At 45.6% G+C, this 17,018-nt stretch overlaps 1 protein-coding gene across 3 annotated transcripts in view; it reads right to left on the reverse strand.

Moving 5' to 3' along the window:
* Positions 1-17,018, reverse strand: part of pdzrn3b (PDZ domain containing RING finger 3b) — a 98,809-nt gene that overhangs the window by 43,045 nt on the left and 38,746 nt on the right. Inside the window, exon 1 of one of the 3 annotated variants that reach the window (XM_082532727.1) lies at positions 4,283-4,298. The exons of the other annotated variants lie outside the window; for them this stretch is intronic. The gene's annotated coding sequence lies outside the window, so the exon portion shown is untranslated. Of the gene's footprint in view, positions 1-4,282; positions 4,299-17,018 lie in introns of those variants that run through there. 3 annotated transcript variants of the gene reach the window in all.

Genomic DNA, 17,018 nt, shown 5'->3' on the forward strand with positions numbered 1-17,018 from the left:
ATTTCAGTGATAGAGTGAGTCCAGGACCTCTGTTGGATGTTTAAACAGCATATGGGTGAGGCTTCTGTCCTCGCAGCCAGCAGCATGAAGGATACCCCTTTTTAATGTCATCACATAGCGCGAGCAGTAACAAAACATATACATGAAGAACGAGCTGCTGCTGCAGTCTGAAGCCTCAGCATTTTGCTCACAGGGATTGCATGTACAAACTCTGACCTCATTTGAAAGTTTGGCCATGTTTAATAGAAGTATTCACCAGCATAATAACCCACTTTAATGCTTTGATCAGAAAATTACCAACAGCAGTCCAGACAGGGAGGGTTTTTTGTTTTTTCTTTCAGTTTTCATCTTTCCATCTGGTTCTAATAAAGACAGGCAGCGAAAGAAATACAGAAACCAAGAGATTTTTCTCTCAGAGCAACTTCTACCTGACTCAAAGCTTGCATCAACTCGAACATCAAGGGCTTCAATAGGGTAAAGGATCGTCCAGCCAATCGCCATCCTGGTTAAAGCAGGAATACACCACGGTGTGCGAGCCACTCTGGAGGGGGTTTATGCAGTGTACGAGCAGAGGATTTGTATCCAGTGAACGGGGTTCCCCCTTCAGCTGTGCAGAAGTCCAGTGGGGTTAAACTGAGAGAAAGCTACACAGCGCTCTGTGTTGGCACGCTTGTTAAACTCAGGATCTCCCAACAACCTGGCTCGTTTCTGAAGTGATCGTATCCCTGATAAATGTCAGTGACCCCCAAATTCATTTCCATCAGGCTTTAACGAGTGACACGTCACGGGCTCCTGAAGCTGGATCTGGAAGTTTTTGAAGGGTAAAGTGGCATTTTAGCCAGTAAATGTCATCGTGCTGCCAGCCAGTTACAACATGCCGTCATTTCACCCCCCCCCCCAAGAAGCGCTGATGCCAAGGCTCTGCCATCATTCTCCCTGATAAGCTGGAGCTGCTAGCTCATCATGTGCCAGAGCTACAAGTCATGTACTCATGACCCCCGGGGAAAGTCATCAGCTGATCTCAAACCCTCTTCACTGCCTCCATCTGCAGATTGCATCCCAAATGAGGCCTTTTTTTGAGAGAGAGAGACGGATAATAAAAAGGAAGAAAAAGAACACAATAGGTGAAAAGAGGGAAGCTGATGAAGAACACATGCTCACAGAGATGACCCAGAGGAGAGAGGAAGGGCTGCCAGCCACTTAGTCAGTGGTAATGTAGATGAAGCGCAATCAGAGCAGCAGATGGCACTGATAGCATGGCAGCGATGGGGACATGGGGGGTGTGGAACAGTAAGACAAAGCTTATTTGCACCTCTCTGCATCACATCACCCACTAACTACCCTTCCACCTCTCGCATCACCATCTAATAACAAACAGTGACTTGCTCCCCATGTACGGCCCCACTGTGAGCAGAATGGATCTCTAACGCCAGCGAGGAAGACATTGTTGTGTCTTTTATCTGAAAGTGAATACTCCCATCTGTTTCTGACTTTACACAGCATTCGCATCATAAGGAAATCTAAGACATCAGCAGGATCTCTGTTCGTGCCCTTGACAGGCACTTTCATTCTCTGCACAGAAGGGCCCAAAACAGGCCCCGGATATATCAGTGGTAGAAGAGCCCGGTTGCTCTCTACCGACTGCCCACATGATCCATTACGGCTGCAGCGGCAGCCCTTTGTAACCTCCTGCTCAACCCCATCCACTCTGCATTTCCACTGGCAGCCCAGCCAACAGCAAACCGCATAAACAGCACGAGTTCAGAACACGCTGTGCAAATTCAATGTACTTGTCAGACGTGTTTCTGTTGACCTTCTTAGAAATATACTAATTTCAGATCTTTTCATTGAGCAAATGCGATCGGTGTTTATAAATACTGAGGGGTACCTCAAGCTCAGCTCGGTTGTAAACCCTAAATGCGACTGAGGGTAGTTAGCAGCCAAGCGAGGCTGAATGTGATCCCTATCTGAGGTCGTGACTGTGTGGTTGTGTGTTCAGGGAGAATATGAGCAACCCAGCAGAACTATCGACGTTTAAGGATGTGTGGTCTGGCCAAAGTGGATGAAGGTTTGGAAGGGAAATGAGGTTGAATGTGAAACTGCACAACGCGCTCCGTTCCCCAGCCCCGGCGTTCGGCTTGGCTGCCTGCGCGAGGAACCCGAGTTCAAATGTTCTTTTTAACCGAGGAACCGAAATACACCCTCAACACGGTCTCTGGGTGACGCAGCTGTTTCTTCTCAAGAAACGCGAAGCTAATGGGCAAAACAGTGATGATGTCAGTTATTGGAGGCAATGCAAGGATAGGGTTTGATCGTGAGGAGAGGTCAGCGGGTTTGAAATGTGGTGAAAATCAGAGGTTAAAGCGATGGATCTCGAAGGGTTCTTTACAGCACAAGTGCACTGCTGCTGCTCCTGTACTTGGCACCCTAAAGACGTGTATAGCCAAGCCGTAATTTCCGCTTCTGCTCTTGAGGTTTAAGCGACACACCTGCACGTCACTACTGTGCACCGCAAACTTTTTTTAATGCCAGTTTCCTAACGGATTCTTTTTCACTCTTGTCCTCTGCTACTGCACTGAACAAAACTTCAACTGAGAATAACATCTGTGTAATATACGGACATCTTTACAATCATCCTCTGTTTTGTTTTTTTGCTTCCCATTTTCTTTAACAGCGATTCGAGCCGTCGATAAAAACACAGCAGCAAAAAAAGCATTAAAAAAAAAAAGAAAAATCTATTGTTGACTTTGTTCATTCTACGTGATCAGTGTGTCTACAACTTCCCTACAAAGTTAGAGTAAACACTCTTATCTTTAACAGCCCCCACCTCCGTCTTACACCCCTCCTCCACTCCCTGTTGCTCCCAGGATGTGGCTGAGGTCAAGGAAAGGCAGGTGGGTTATGTAAGCAGGAGCCATGGGCTTAAGAAGAAGTGTGTACCTGTGAGTGTTTATGTGTTTGCGTGGGAGGCGTGTTTGAGTCTAAGATTCTCCGCGGTCCAGTATCGCGAAACTCCCACGCCCTCCCCTCGAGACTCCCTTTCCACTCCATCCTTCTCTTTTTTCTTTTAGATATTCTTGCAGATATTCTCTTTCGTCTAGAGGAGGGATGTCAAACTCATTTTGCAACGTCGGCCACATACGGCCCACTTTGATCTTAAGTGGGCCAGACCAGTGAAACTCCCCTTTCTGTCAGTGTAAAGAAGTTTAACTACACATTGAATCCCTGAGATATCTAATTAGAAGGAAAGGAGGTGCAATCTCAACAGTATGTCTCAGTTTTTCTACACGATAAAGAAATGCTGATGTAGTAAATGAAAGAAGTCAGCATGACTCCTTCAGCTTAAACTGTAACAAATAAACTTGTAAAATCACAGAAAAAGGTCTGTTGGCTTACTCCTGTAATTATAAAACAGGACGTTTTGTCAATTAACAAAAAGAGTCCTATTTCTTCACTGTGGATCTATTTTAAAAGGCATAAATTTCGATAGTAGATTAAAAAAAAAAAAGTGTTACTTAGTTACTTTGAAGCTGTATCAATAGCCATGGGGAGGTCTTTATCAGTAAACAAATAAGCAATGAAAGTTATAAAAATACAGTTGAAAGTCCAAAAATGTACGCCCTCCTTTACATTTCACAAGACCGCCCAGTGGAGCCGGATTGGAGTCTTTGCCAGTCCAATTATGGCCCCTGGGCCCTATGTTTGAAACCCCCCGTCTAGAGTAATGCTCACCATTAGCTTTTTGAAGAAGTGACCAAATGTCGCTCATCTGTTCAAATTGCCACTTGCGACCGGAACTTACTCTCGTAGTGCTGGGATTATGCAAAGGACTGAGTCAATACAGGTTAAGTCACTATTATCACACAGCCAATACTCTCCCTCCTGGCGCTGAACGGCCAACAGTAAGTGGCTCCTTTTGTGGCGCCTGCACTGTAGTAGAAGGGAGAGAGATAGCATCGGCTCACGCCTGCAATCAGCGGCCAGGTTTGACTGACGCGCTGCATTATTAGCATGACACAGGCTACAGGAATGAGAGCTCCCAGATCACAATTTATGCATTATCTTCTAACGCTGCTCAAGTCAAGAGCCTGTCACAACAATAGGTACCCTGGGGATAACTCTCTCTCTCTCTCACTCTCTCACTCTCTCACACACACACACACACACACACACACACACACACACACACCAAATAAAGATGCATCCAGGAAAGGGATGTCAGGAAGTAGGCAGGGGAGAAAGGATAGACAACCTAAAATTGTTGGCTTTCTTTTTTACTTACTTGGCAGATCACAAAGGTTTCTGTAGCACTGAAAAATCTTTCTTACCTGCAGAGAGAAAGAAAAAAAAGAGACAGAGACAGATCATGTTTAGTGGATTTCTTTAGCACAGAGGGTTCATGTCACTTGTTGGCCAGTTGGATTGGGTTCATTCCTCTTTCCCCTCACAGAGACAGAGGATGACTGGATGTCCATATTTGGCCACGTGGGCGCTCTCCTAGACGGTCTCTGTTTAATAATACAGTGCCTGGTCTCAGCTGGTTGGGGTGATGGGCACAACCCCCCCCCCCAACTCTCTCCACTCTCATCTTCAACAAAGCTGTCCACGCAGTCACCACAGGCCACAGAAGCATAATAAACACAAATAAAAACTGCTGTCAAACACTATTGTTGCTACTAAAGTGATGGTTACCCATAATGCTTTTTGACACCACTACTGTCATAAAACCACTGCACCACAACAATTACACTGATACTGCCAACATTATGACTTCAATCACTTCTATTCCTGCTCTTGTTATCCACAGAGAATTACTACTAATAGTTTTCTACGGGTAGTAATGCACTATTTGAAAGGACAGATATTGCTCCTATCGCTTACATCCTCCATTCTAGTTACATTAAAGGTCATTAAAGACTGCCTGCTACGCTCACTTCTAACTCCATGTACTGTAAGTCTTTCTCTGAGCAGAGTTTATCTGTCTGAAGTCTATTTTCCATTACCATTGACTGGGCTTGGCTCTACTCAGTTTTTAGGGTTTCCTATTAGGGGGTAATATCTGGTACCAGGTACTTTTATAGTCCCGACTCGGCCGATGTTTCAAGCGAGCTGAGTCAAACCAAAAACTGTGACGTCAGACTCCATGCCATTGACTGGCTAGGGCAGGGGTGGGCAATTCCAGGCCCTGAGGGCCAGTGTCCCTGCAGGTTTTAGATGTGTCCTTGAACCAACACAGCTGATTTAAATGGCTAAATTAGCTCCTGCAGTTCTCCAGAGGCCTGGTAACGAACTAATCATGTGATTCAGGTGTGTTGACCCAAGGTGACATTAAAACCTGCAGGACACCGGCCCTCGGGACCTGGAATTGCCCACCCCTGGGCTAGGGACTCGACAACAAGGGAAAGAGCAGCACACAAACTTTTTTTTTTTTAACCTCAAGTCTGACAAAAAGCTATAGACCGAGTAGCAGGTTGCTTTAATGTCCTCTATTGTTGTGTTGTGTTGCATACATGGCTTTCGGTCCACCTTGCTATAACGACCACACCCATATTGAGGTGGTATACAGTTGAAATAGAGTAGAGTAGAGTAGAGCTGGGTAGGTGCTGGTGGAAAAGAGGACTAAACCAGCTGGTGCACGTCTCTTTAAGCCAGTTTTTTGGGTAACTGGTTGATTCTCATAAAGAGAAGGTAGGCGGGGCTTGTGCTCTGTGTGGTGCGGTTTTCTAGTCTACTTGAACACTCAAAGCTTTGTATCACACATTCACACATATATTCACACCCTGATGAACACAGTGTTCAGTCTGCTTGCCCAAGGATACTCGAGCAGGCAGACTGGAACAGCTGGGGATCCGAACCACCAGCCTTCCGATTAGCAGACGACCTGCTCTACCTCCTGAGCCACAGCCACCGGAAATGACATGTGTAATGAAGCCGAAATTATGACATTATTAGTTTTTTGTTTTTCAGCAAACAAGCTCTGCGACACTAACCGAGCCACTGCAGATGTAGTAGCTGCGAGAGTAAGCAGCTGTCTCTGAGGACTTGTTGAGAGACCTGAGCATGACTTGAAAGGAGAGCAAAGATTGAACATGTGGTCAATATCAAATTTTATAGGGCGATAAAATGTCAATTCTGTGTTTACGGCTTCTTCCGTTGACTCACTTTGCCAAAAAAACCAATTATGTTGCTAAGACACCACCATTTTCTCCTTTAATTCAACATTACGAATGCAAAATGGTAAAAACAATTCCACAAAAACACAGCAGGCGGTTTCCAATGCAGCAGGCGTACAATTCATGAGAGAAACAGAGCAAGGGGCTGGGCTTCCTCTTAATTCCCTGTCTAATTACTCGTCCCCGGCTCACCCCCGGTCAAAGACCCTGCAGGTCCCACTCTAATCCGTCTCCTCGGCCCACTTCAAAGGGCCCTGATTACAGGGAGGAGAAGAATGAAGCAAGAGAGAGCGAATGAGAGAGCGAGAGAGAAACAGGATAAACGGAAAGACAGAGGGATAAAAAGAAGGAAGGAGGGAAGGAAGGTGGACAGAGCCAGAGTGGAAAGTAGGGCTGTGCAGTACTTATTTACTCGCTGATACCGATACTTTTAACCTATAAAGGCAGCCCATGTAGGGGAGCTTCCGGGGATCTGCTCATCTTCCGACTGGTGCTTCTTCACCGACTTAGCTCAGCCCTTTAAAGTGCAAACCATGTGAAACTGTGCTCAAATGTCTCGCCTTTGAGGCTACGAGCATATACACTCAAAGCCCTTTTTCCATCATAACATGAGCAGCAGACTGATTCTCAACGTGGCAATAAAACCACGCAGACAAATGTAGCATAATAGAAGCACTGTTTCAGCGAACATCTGCCTTTCTGAGCATTTTCCAGTCCTCCACCAAGACTGTCTCAACTCTTCCATCTATTACATGATTTGAAGAGCCGGTGAGTTCAGAGAAGCGATAAGGAGAAGCAGCACAAGCACATGAGGGACCATGAAACAGATCAACAGACCGCTATTATTATAACCCTGAAGAAGTTTGTGTCTACTTACCCAGCAGAATAAAAGCTAAAAAGCCTGATTGTTGGATTTTCTTTAGATGTCATCATAGATTGTTTTAGAATGACAGAAACAGCAACTGTGAGATTATCCACTGGTTTCTGGACAGGACATATCAAACTGTTGCAAAGCGCCAAAAACATTAAACAAGTGGTCTAGTTCTGTGACACAAATTAGCAGAGGTGGAAGCCTAGCATGCAATTACAGTAGGGGTTGCAAGTGTACACCCCAGCAAAACTGCCAGCTAGTAAAGCTGTTCCGCTAATTTTAATGCTCATCAATATACAAATATTTGGGTTCTGAAAATATTCACTTACTGTACAGTGATTATAAATGCTTAATCTAGCAATAGAGAGCAAAGTTTGATTTGACCAGTCCTTAAATCTGTTAATTTATACTTTTAAGTTGGCTGTTTTAGCATGGTAGCTTATGGGGATTGACTCACTTCTCGAGCCGGCCCCAAGTGGTCATCAGAGGAATTGCAGCTTTCACCAAATCTAACTTGGCTTCATTTTTCAGCCCTTGTAGTTTTTCCAAACGTGTACCAGTCTATTTGCTCTCCAGGCACAGTGTCAAACACTTCTGCCTCTTCCTCGTTTTATTTACTTCTGTTCCAGACAAACCAATTGTTGAGTTAAACACTATAAAAACACACCACTTCCAGTGCAGTTTAAACTGGGAACATCACATTATTTCCCTGTACCCATCACAACAAAGAAAAACAGCTTTGCTTCAAATTAAATCGCTTTGGAGTCACATCCGTCAGTAGCTGAAAGAAGCCAGATGTGACCGTTGGAGAATTTTGTGAATAATTAATTAAACCTGACAAGTTTTCAAAGCAAAAAGAAAAGTCCAGAAGGGACTGAATAGCAAGCGAAGCCTGTCGGTTCCACTATATTTCACCTCAGCGATGCTTTAAGTACTCTGATATATACAAGTGTCTCACCCACTGGTAGAGGGTCGGTGAGGTTAGAGATATTGTAAGGTATCGTATCAAAGCAGGAGTTTAAAGAAAGTAGAAGAAAAAACAGATGAAGGAGGTGAAGGAGACCAGGGCAGGGAGTGAGAGGTGTGGGAAGACGAACTTAAAAGGCCTGAGGTCGTCTCTCTCTCTCTGTCTTTGTCTCTCCGTGATCAGTGGCTGGAATGAGGCTGGCTGCTGGCTAGACTCGTCTGTCCACAGGTTTAAATTTAGGCTGGATCAGACGTGACGCCTCGGCCCTCGCAGCCAGCCAGCCAACGAGGAACTTGTGGAAGTTCCATCGCCGACCGCACTGCCGTCCCCCCGCCGCCTCACCTCTTGCTGAGAAAGATATGACCACCCAACATTAAACTTGACTGGGTGCATGAAAAACAAACCTCGGGAATTAAAGAGTTCTATTCATAAGTCGGTGCATTGATGTTACAACGCAATAGTTCCCACCTCTAAATCCAAAACCTTAGCCTCCTGTATGTATTCCACTCTAAAATTCCACCTTGTGGAAAACAGTGGCTCATTTTTTATTGTTATTGTTTTTACTTTGACAACAATAAAAACAAAGTTTTTAAAAAGAAATGAGCGACTCACTCTCAACTTGAGGCAGTGATCGTAGTGAGATGTCTTATCAGCGCTTCTGATATTCGGATATTCGAATCAGCAAATAAGGCATAATTGCGGACAGTCTCATTCTCTGAGGTGCGCCATCTTTTCCCATCAAAAGTGCGCCGGCAGGAGAGGATCTGTTTACAAGCTATTACTCACTTCCTTTCTCTTTCCTGCTCCTTGTCCCGGCCGTGTTATCGTTTCTGTAATTGTGCCTCATTTTGCTGGCGCGATAAGGGGATGATGAAACAGGGACACCGCCTCTCATGTAAACATTTGGATGTGATTTTTGCCCCGTGCTATCTTGGCTGTTTTCTCTTGGTGTCTAATGCCTGTGTGTGTGTGTGTGTGTGTGTGTGTGTGTGTGTGTGTGTGTGTGTGTGTGTGTGTGTGTGTGTGTGTGTGTGTGTGTGTGTGTGTGTCAGGGGGGTGTAAAATTGTGACGGAAGAAGAGCCGCCGTGGCCTTCTCCACAACAACTGAGGGGAACAGACAGCACGGAGTCTGTGCAGCTGTTTCTGCGCGGCCACAGAGGGGGAGCTTTTAATTGAACGTGAATGCAAGTTGCCAAGGCTTTTAATTTGGCCTTGAGAGACGCGCAGACCCGAGGCAGGTGGAGGGGTTGTGGGTGGGTGCAGGGGGGGAGGATTGTCAGGGGGGGTTCATCCTTACCCACCTCACCTAACATCCACTCCTTTTCCATACCTCAGGCCTTTAAAATCTCTACACCGGGAAAAAACAGCAATGACCTATAGCAGCAGCTGAAAATCAAATTAGAGAGCCGAGGCAATAAGGAGGATAAAAAAAGAAAAGAAAAGCTGTGCACAGCTGTATGCTTGTGCAATGAGTAGAGGGGTGTACACATGATCGCTACGATGAGCTGGGACTGAGGTCAGAGCATGGCGGCTACATTACAAGGCCTGTCTATGTGTTTAAAAAGCTATTATTGTGCGATAACTCCGTCGGGCTGCACGGGGGGAGTGGTGACGTGGAGCAGACGACCAGGGGCCTCCGCTCCTCTGTCTGTCTCCCCCACCACACCCACCCTCATCTGAGTGGGAAACATTGCATGAGGAATAGATAGGTCTGTTTTGTTTTTTTTTGAGATTCGGTAAGTCACACTGCCTGTTCGATTGGCATATGGGTTTCATTCTGAGCTCTGCTGTAGGTAAAAAGACAAAAGGAAGCTGGAGACTTGCCTGACACAACTAAGCTCCCGTCACCGATCTTTGATTCTGGATTGAGTGTCCTTGCACGGTGGGGGAGGAGGGTTGTTTTTAATTTTTCTGACTTGCAAACGCAACAGCCAGTCCTGTTTGACTTCTTCCTAAAATACGGGGACTGTTTAATGTCACGATGAGCCCAGTTTGTTGTTGGAGCATGCATAACCAAACAAACACAAGCAGACAAGTTAGGGGTGGAAGGGAATTGGAGGGGGGGGACGTGAGCCTTGTGTATCCATCCATGAAAAGCACACATAGACAGCGCCTCTCCACACCGCTGGGCCCTGAAACAGAGCACCTTTTCAACACAGCACTAACTCATGGGTTTTGCAGTTAAACTGCCCCGGGCCATGGCAGTGGTGCGAGGGCCAAAGGCATGTAAACACCAGACAACAATGAGCAGACTGACCAGAGTGCACGCTTCTGTCATTCAAAGCCTCTTTACAGCCCTGTTCCCACAAGCCGCAGAGCTACGCTGGAAAACAATACACTGACTTTGCATCACTCACATTTTGTCAGGTTTGTGCTCACTAGGACCTGAAGGGATAGTAGAGTCCAAAACTGGAGGAAGGGGGAAGAGAGAGGGGGAGAAAAAACTCCTGAACTCAGTGGAATGCTGCCCTGCTCCACAAAGACGAGCCATTGAGAAGTTCTGGGGTTTTTCGGTGTCAGGAAAACAAAAAAAAGGAGCAAATTTACTGTAAAGATTATCTCTAAAACATGATGCATTGGTCTGCTACAAGGAGGAAAAATATCATCTTTAAAGCATCACGAGGCATTTGTTTGGACTCATTTCAAATTACATCTGGAGACGTTTAAATGTCATTAAAATATGCGCTGGCTGAACGGAGCCGGGCTCAAATTACAGCCCCGAAATGGCTGGAGAAACAAGCGAGTCAAGCATCTCTCCTCCTCGTCGCAAACTTTTCCCAATCGTTCAGACTTCGTGAGCGCATTCGGCGATTATCAGCAAAATACTCAGGCTCCGCAGGTGTGAAAACTGGTTTGGCGGCAAAGCTGATAGATAAAAATAAATACATGAATAAATAAATAAGGCCACGCTTCCTTGTACGTTGCAGATGAGGAACAGAGGTGGAGGGAGGGAGCCGGGGAACGACGGTGGGGTTGAAATTGTTGGGGAGACTCGGTTCTGAGAGTGTCTGTTTGCAGCTCTTGCCAAGAAAAACAAGGCCGGAGCGACGCTGGGATCTGATTTCAGCATTGGAGGCATGGCAGGAAACTGGTTCCTCTGGGGTGAAGGGGGGGGTTAAACATCAGAAATGGAAAGAGGACAGTCATCCGAGCTAGGATGGCTGACGTGTAGATGGATCTAGCTGTTCCGCGTCACCTTTTGCAGCGTTCACAGAGGTGGGCACGAGCCCCTGATGCATATCCTTAATGCCACACGGGGGTCAGCTCAGTTCAGTGATTTGTATCTGCATCTGCATCACAGCTCGGCTGGGGAGCTGGAGGGATACTACTCAGAGCACATGTGCAGGGAATTAGCTCTGGATACGGAGCGTTCAGAGGCTTAAAAACCCTTTGTTACTTAGCCTCCATGTAACACGCTACTCTGCACATGCACAACTGTCTTGATCTTATTTGTCACTGGCTCGGTTTTTCTACTGCTTCTAGGCAGCTTCGCAGTGACATCGACTTCCAATGCGCTCTGCGGTAGCAGCAAGCTGCTGGCACTTCACTGCGAGGGTCGAGTTTAGCTGTAAGTGGAGGTGGGGGGGGGAGAGATGATGGAAAATAAAGCTTTTTTGTGTCTCAGAGGGTGTGAGCTATGATGAGGTTTTCTTAGAAATGGAGAAACTCGTGTGAGGGGGAACGAGAAGCCAGTGTCAAAGGAAAGTCATTTCCTACATAAACAAAACAAGTAGTCTCTTGCTTTTGTTAGTCTTGCACCACGTTTCATGTAAATGTGCTCACAGAGAGCTGCCACGGCACAAGAACCGTTCTCACTATAAAGAAAAATTAAAACAAAACACACAGACACACAAAATGCACCATTAAGGCTGTAAAAGGTTTTGCAATACTAGTTGCAATTTGACAGCAATTACATTCAACACGTAACAAAAAGAGTTTCATACTGGGAAGAGATAATGGATTAAGGATGGATTTCTATAACAAAAGCCTTTTGTTCGTTTCACATGGAAGCCGAGCTTCTCAAACGCTAAATGTCTAAACAACATGAGACCAATAAAGAAAATAAAGAACTGGAATGACAAATTGTCCCAGTATCACACATGTTCATGCCACGTGTTTGTGTAAGAAGGTATAGTCCCCGCTCTTTGTTGTACCTACCTCAGAATTAAGTGAATATCAATGCCAATGACCATGCTCCAGTCATTTTTAATCAACATTAACAGCATATTGGATGTTTGTCCAAACATAACATCAATCGTTCTGTTTGTGCATATTATGAATTTGAGTAGAACTCACAAAAGGATCAGTTAAAAATATAAAAAACATGAAACAATCCTACAGATCCAGTGGATACTCACTGAAGTCTAAACGATGGTAATATTCGGGTAAGAAGTTATCTCTTCGTTAAAGAGGGTTTGTGCCTAGATTAAGGTAAAAGCTAAAGCACATTCTGACCAGAACTTTCATTTGTTTCATTGAAGCCTTTAACACTTGGCAGTTTTCAATACTACAGAAACATTTTGGCACACACCAAATATCTTCTGATGTCCACTAACCAGTCCTACCTACTGCAGCTGCGGGTATCTACTGTGGACTAATAGGACGTTTTGCATTATTTTCACCAAATTGGCAATTCCCCCCCCAAACACACTGTGTGTATGAGACCTCAGGAAGAGATGCATGTGAGTGTGAGGAAACTTGTGGCCCAGTCTGCTGGAAAATCCTCGAGGGCACGGAAGGCAAAAACAAACAAGGGGGGACCAGCCAGCAAACACAATCAGAGCCATGTTGCTTTTAGCTAAAGCCTTACATCCAGTGCCATGCCCCTGTGTGGGTCTAACCCTAACTCCCCTTTCCCTGCTCCCCACCGGACAGCACAAAGGTGGAAGTAATGACGCCAGATGTGACCAATCAGGCTGATAAAGAGCAGGGTCTGCTGTGGACCGACGCACAGCTGTAGGTGCAGCTGTGCATGGCTGTCAGGCCAGCTTGCTTGCTCACAGAGAGAGAAAGTGAGAGAGGAGGGGAGCTGGGGGAAAAAAGAAGAGTTGGAGAAGGAGGGAGATGAAAAAGCCATACTGTCCTAAAATGATCGACTGAGATCAAATCACAGACATCACCCGACAGATTCATCTTCCACCCTCCTCTAATGCTGAACCCAGTAAAGACTTTCCCACTGGGTCTCAAGTCTCCTTTTTTGTTGTGTTCTCCTTCTTTTTCCTGTCCCTTTCTCCCTCCTGCTCGCTCTCTATTGTGCCAGGACTGGGCCTGCTCAACACATTAGCAAGATATCCCGTTCTGACAGCAGCTTTACCCAAATCCAGCCATCATGAAGAGTTATGCCATCACAGAGAGCTGTGCATTTGGGAGACGTAATACAACTCAAACCTAGAGGGACCTGGTGGGGGTGATGGAGGAGGAGGAGAAAAAAAAGCTACTACTCATAAAAACAGCAACAAAAAGATGGAAAATTTGGAGGCACGGTGTACGACGTGTCGACTGCATTTGCGTGCATTTGATCTCGATCTGATTAAACGGCGAGGCGACATTTTTTCTGAATAATGCATAAGTTTGTGGGAAATATGCACGCGGTATGAACTGCGACAGTGTTTCTCAGAGTTATTATTTTGACATTCACTCCCTCTTACTTTGTAAATCTTTGCGAAAAGGTCAAATAATTCCCTCGCCACGTATTTCAGGGATTCTCTGGCACCTAGGGAGCTTGAAACCAGGCAGAGGAAGCCAAACGACTTCAGTTGTATTAAGAAAATGTCACTTGACTCGAATAAGTTTGCAGTTTGGTGGAATTTTATTTTTAATCCCCCTCCCCTGCCCCAACTCTCTAAAGGCAGCTCTTTTCACTTGTTTTGTTTTGTAACTTTCTCGCAGAGGGCTCATATCTTCCCTTGGCCTTCGAAATGGAAAAGTAGCACAGACGGCTTGCTTACTTTTCCTCCCGTGTTTATTTTCCTCTTGCCTTTGTCCATCCGTCTCCCCCTGCCGCTTTCCCTTCCCCGGCCATCTTAAGAGCAATCTGACCAAATTAAGATAGAGCTGCGGCAGACTGACACAGCGGCACGTTGCCAGACAGTTTAGATAAAATGATGTGATGTTTCCTCAGGCAAAAGGAGATGCAGAACAGAAAAGATATTAAATCTCGCCCTACTTTATTTAGGTCAGCCAAAAAACAAATGCTACTTCCTGGACGAGATGAGCCGAGTGTACCTATATGGACGATTCTGCACTCTCTCAACTTGTACTCCAGCCAAAAACGGTGGATATTTAAACCAGTGTGTTTGCTACAGTGCACTGTTTTCACTGTGTCGTTCTCCCAGTGAATTAGAGAGTGGGTATGTACCTCTACTTCAAGGCAATTATGGTAAGACTGTCGCGTCGGTTCTTTAATCCAAGTAAAATCCACCTGATTAAAACATCTCATTTCGACAACATTTTTCCTGTGTAATAATTACATAATTACATTTATTCATTTTTTTCATGTTGCATTTTTTTTGGACAACACAGTAAGTAGAGACGACAAACAACTCTGCTGTGAGAAATCAGTCTCGCCAACGCAAGGGAGAAGCAGTGATCGATGGCGCATACGGGTGAGAGCTGCAGCAGCTTTTTGGCTTCTTTAAAAACTTGAAATAAAAAATTAAATGCTGTCACAACCTAATCGATGGCAGTAATGACCAGCACTGCATGACCGCAAGTGTAACGAGCTATGCACCTTCTTTTGTCTGTAAGGAGGAAGAGTAGGTAGGGAGGGATTTTGGCTACAATGGGAAGTTTTTAATAGCTGACCAAAGCACTTAATAAACAAACATTGCTACTTTGCTCGAGGCTGTTGGGCCAAATCTGTGCAAACGTCACTCAGACCCACTGTGATCGACTTGGTATCATCGCACTCCGGGCTTTGGGGTGGACTAATTCTTGCAGAGAGAAATTGGAGTCTTGACAGAGGCCATTTTTTAACGTCTCTCCCCAAAGGAGCTGACGCAGCTTCAGACCTATCACACAACAGGCACTCTGTTGTGCACTTGGCCAGCTCCTGGCCACCACTGAGCCTGTCTGGATGAATGTGGACCTTTAAAAGTAAACCCCACACACACACACACCCACCCACACACACACACACACACACACCCACACCCACACAGGAATGAATGGAGGCAGAGAGGCACACACTCTGTTTGGAAGAGGAGGAAGAAGAAAAAAATGACAGCTACGACTTTTCATAATTAAAACCCCGTGTCACACGGAAGATGTTTGAATGTGCGGGCAGCACGCCGCTCATGAGGAACACATAAACAAGCAACGCAAGCAGAACCTGAGCCGTGATGGGAGAGAGCAACCACACGCCGCGACTCCAACTGGAAGGCGGCGTGGAAGAGAGAAACACTTCAAACGCTTAGACAGAGGCCTCTCTCACTTTGAGCCACGCCGCTAAAAGCGGGCCTCCGAGGTGTAAGGATACAAATGACCTAATCCAGGATAAACATATAGCTGGGAGGTAGAGAAGAAAGTTTATATGTCTGCTCTACGGGGCGAACAGCAAGCTAGTGTTTTAGGAGGCAACACTACCCAGAATACCTCCTGGTTGCTCCAGCCCAATTACACTGCAAATACCTGAAAGACCTGCCTATTAATAAAGACCGTTTATGAGCCGTTGCACAGCCTCTTGGATATGTGTTTTTTATGCACTCAGCACTAGTTTATGCAGGTAGTTATCAGCGTAAATCCACACGAAGGCATGTGCAGGCTGGAGGATGAAGTTACATGGCTGCGTGCTCATCAGTGCTATTAGTTTCCATCAATGCTGATTGCTTTGACACTCTGTGCCGTCCAAGCGTGGCATTAAACGCAGATCAGTTTCTCTCGTGCCAAATTAAAGGCTGATATACAGCTACTCGTTCGACGTGAAGTATCGGTGCTCGCCTCAGAGCGTGCGAACCAGCCGCAGACATGTAACTTCAGGATCCGAGGGAGATAAAGCTGATGTCTTGACGGCGGCGAAACCGCACCCAGGGCCTGATAGGGTGCTCTGCAGTAACATGCAAGGCTGGTCACGATGGAGCGAGAGCACGCTGAGAATAGCAGCCGCACCTGTTGGTGGGTGGGGGCAAATTCTGTGTCGTTCCCCCAACCAAAAGGCCTCGACCAAAAACGGAACAAGCTTCCATGCCTCGTGATAATGTGACACTTTAACTGCTTTAAGCCGCCTTTCAAAGATCACAGACGCTTTAAATGAGAGAGCTTTCCAAAGTGGCTAATGTTTAGATAGATACCACTCAATGTCCAGGGACTACAGGTGCTGGTGTTAGGCTATCATTCTCTAAATTGCTGTTTTGAGCCCTGAGTGCTTGTTTTTCACACATCATCTTGTATTTTGTTTTTTTGAAGATTAGCTTAATAAAAAAAACAAATAAAAGAAGTGCATTCAGTCCCGCAGCCAGGATGACTGCCAACTAGAGCAGGCATACCAAACACGAAGCTGCACTAATCAATATTTTTACATCAACAGTGGATCAAATGGCCGTGTGTAACGTGAAAGGTGAGAAGCCCTCAGAGAATTATCGCCAAACTCTGTAACTGTGTGGGGCTTTTTAGTCATATTTAGACTCTCTTGCAGCATGCAACAGTCCAGACAAACCCACCATCCACCCCGCCACCCTCAGCAACAACACAGAGCTTGATATTTCACCCAGGAGTTGGTGGAATGAATATCGGGCTTAGGCAGATGTGAAAATGTTCCAAGTTTCAAACAGGATGGTTTTAACTTCAGAGGAAAATTGTACTTTAAAGTAGGAGCCCATCATTTTTTTTTTCTTATAGTCGTGTTTCAAAATCCTTCACTGACACTCTGAGAGTCCAGATTTGTATAAAGCAGCAAAGTGTGCTGGTTTTATGTTTGTTGTAACGAGCATAATTTGAAGGGACGGCTGGAGAAACACTAGAAAGAGATTTAGGTCATTGCTAACAATCGCTCTCCCTAATCCGACTGAT

This window comes from Aulonocara stuartgranti (assembly GCF_965226115.1).
Source record: "Aulonocara stuartgranti genome assembly, chromosome: 5".
Lineage (NCBI taxonomy): Eukaryota > Metazoa > Chordata > Actinopteri > Cichliformes > Cichlidae > Aulonocara > Aulonocara stuartgranti.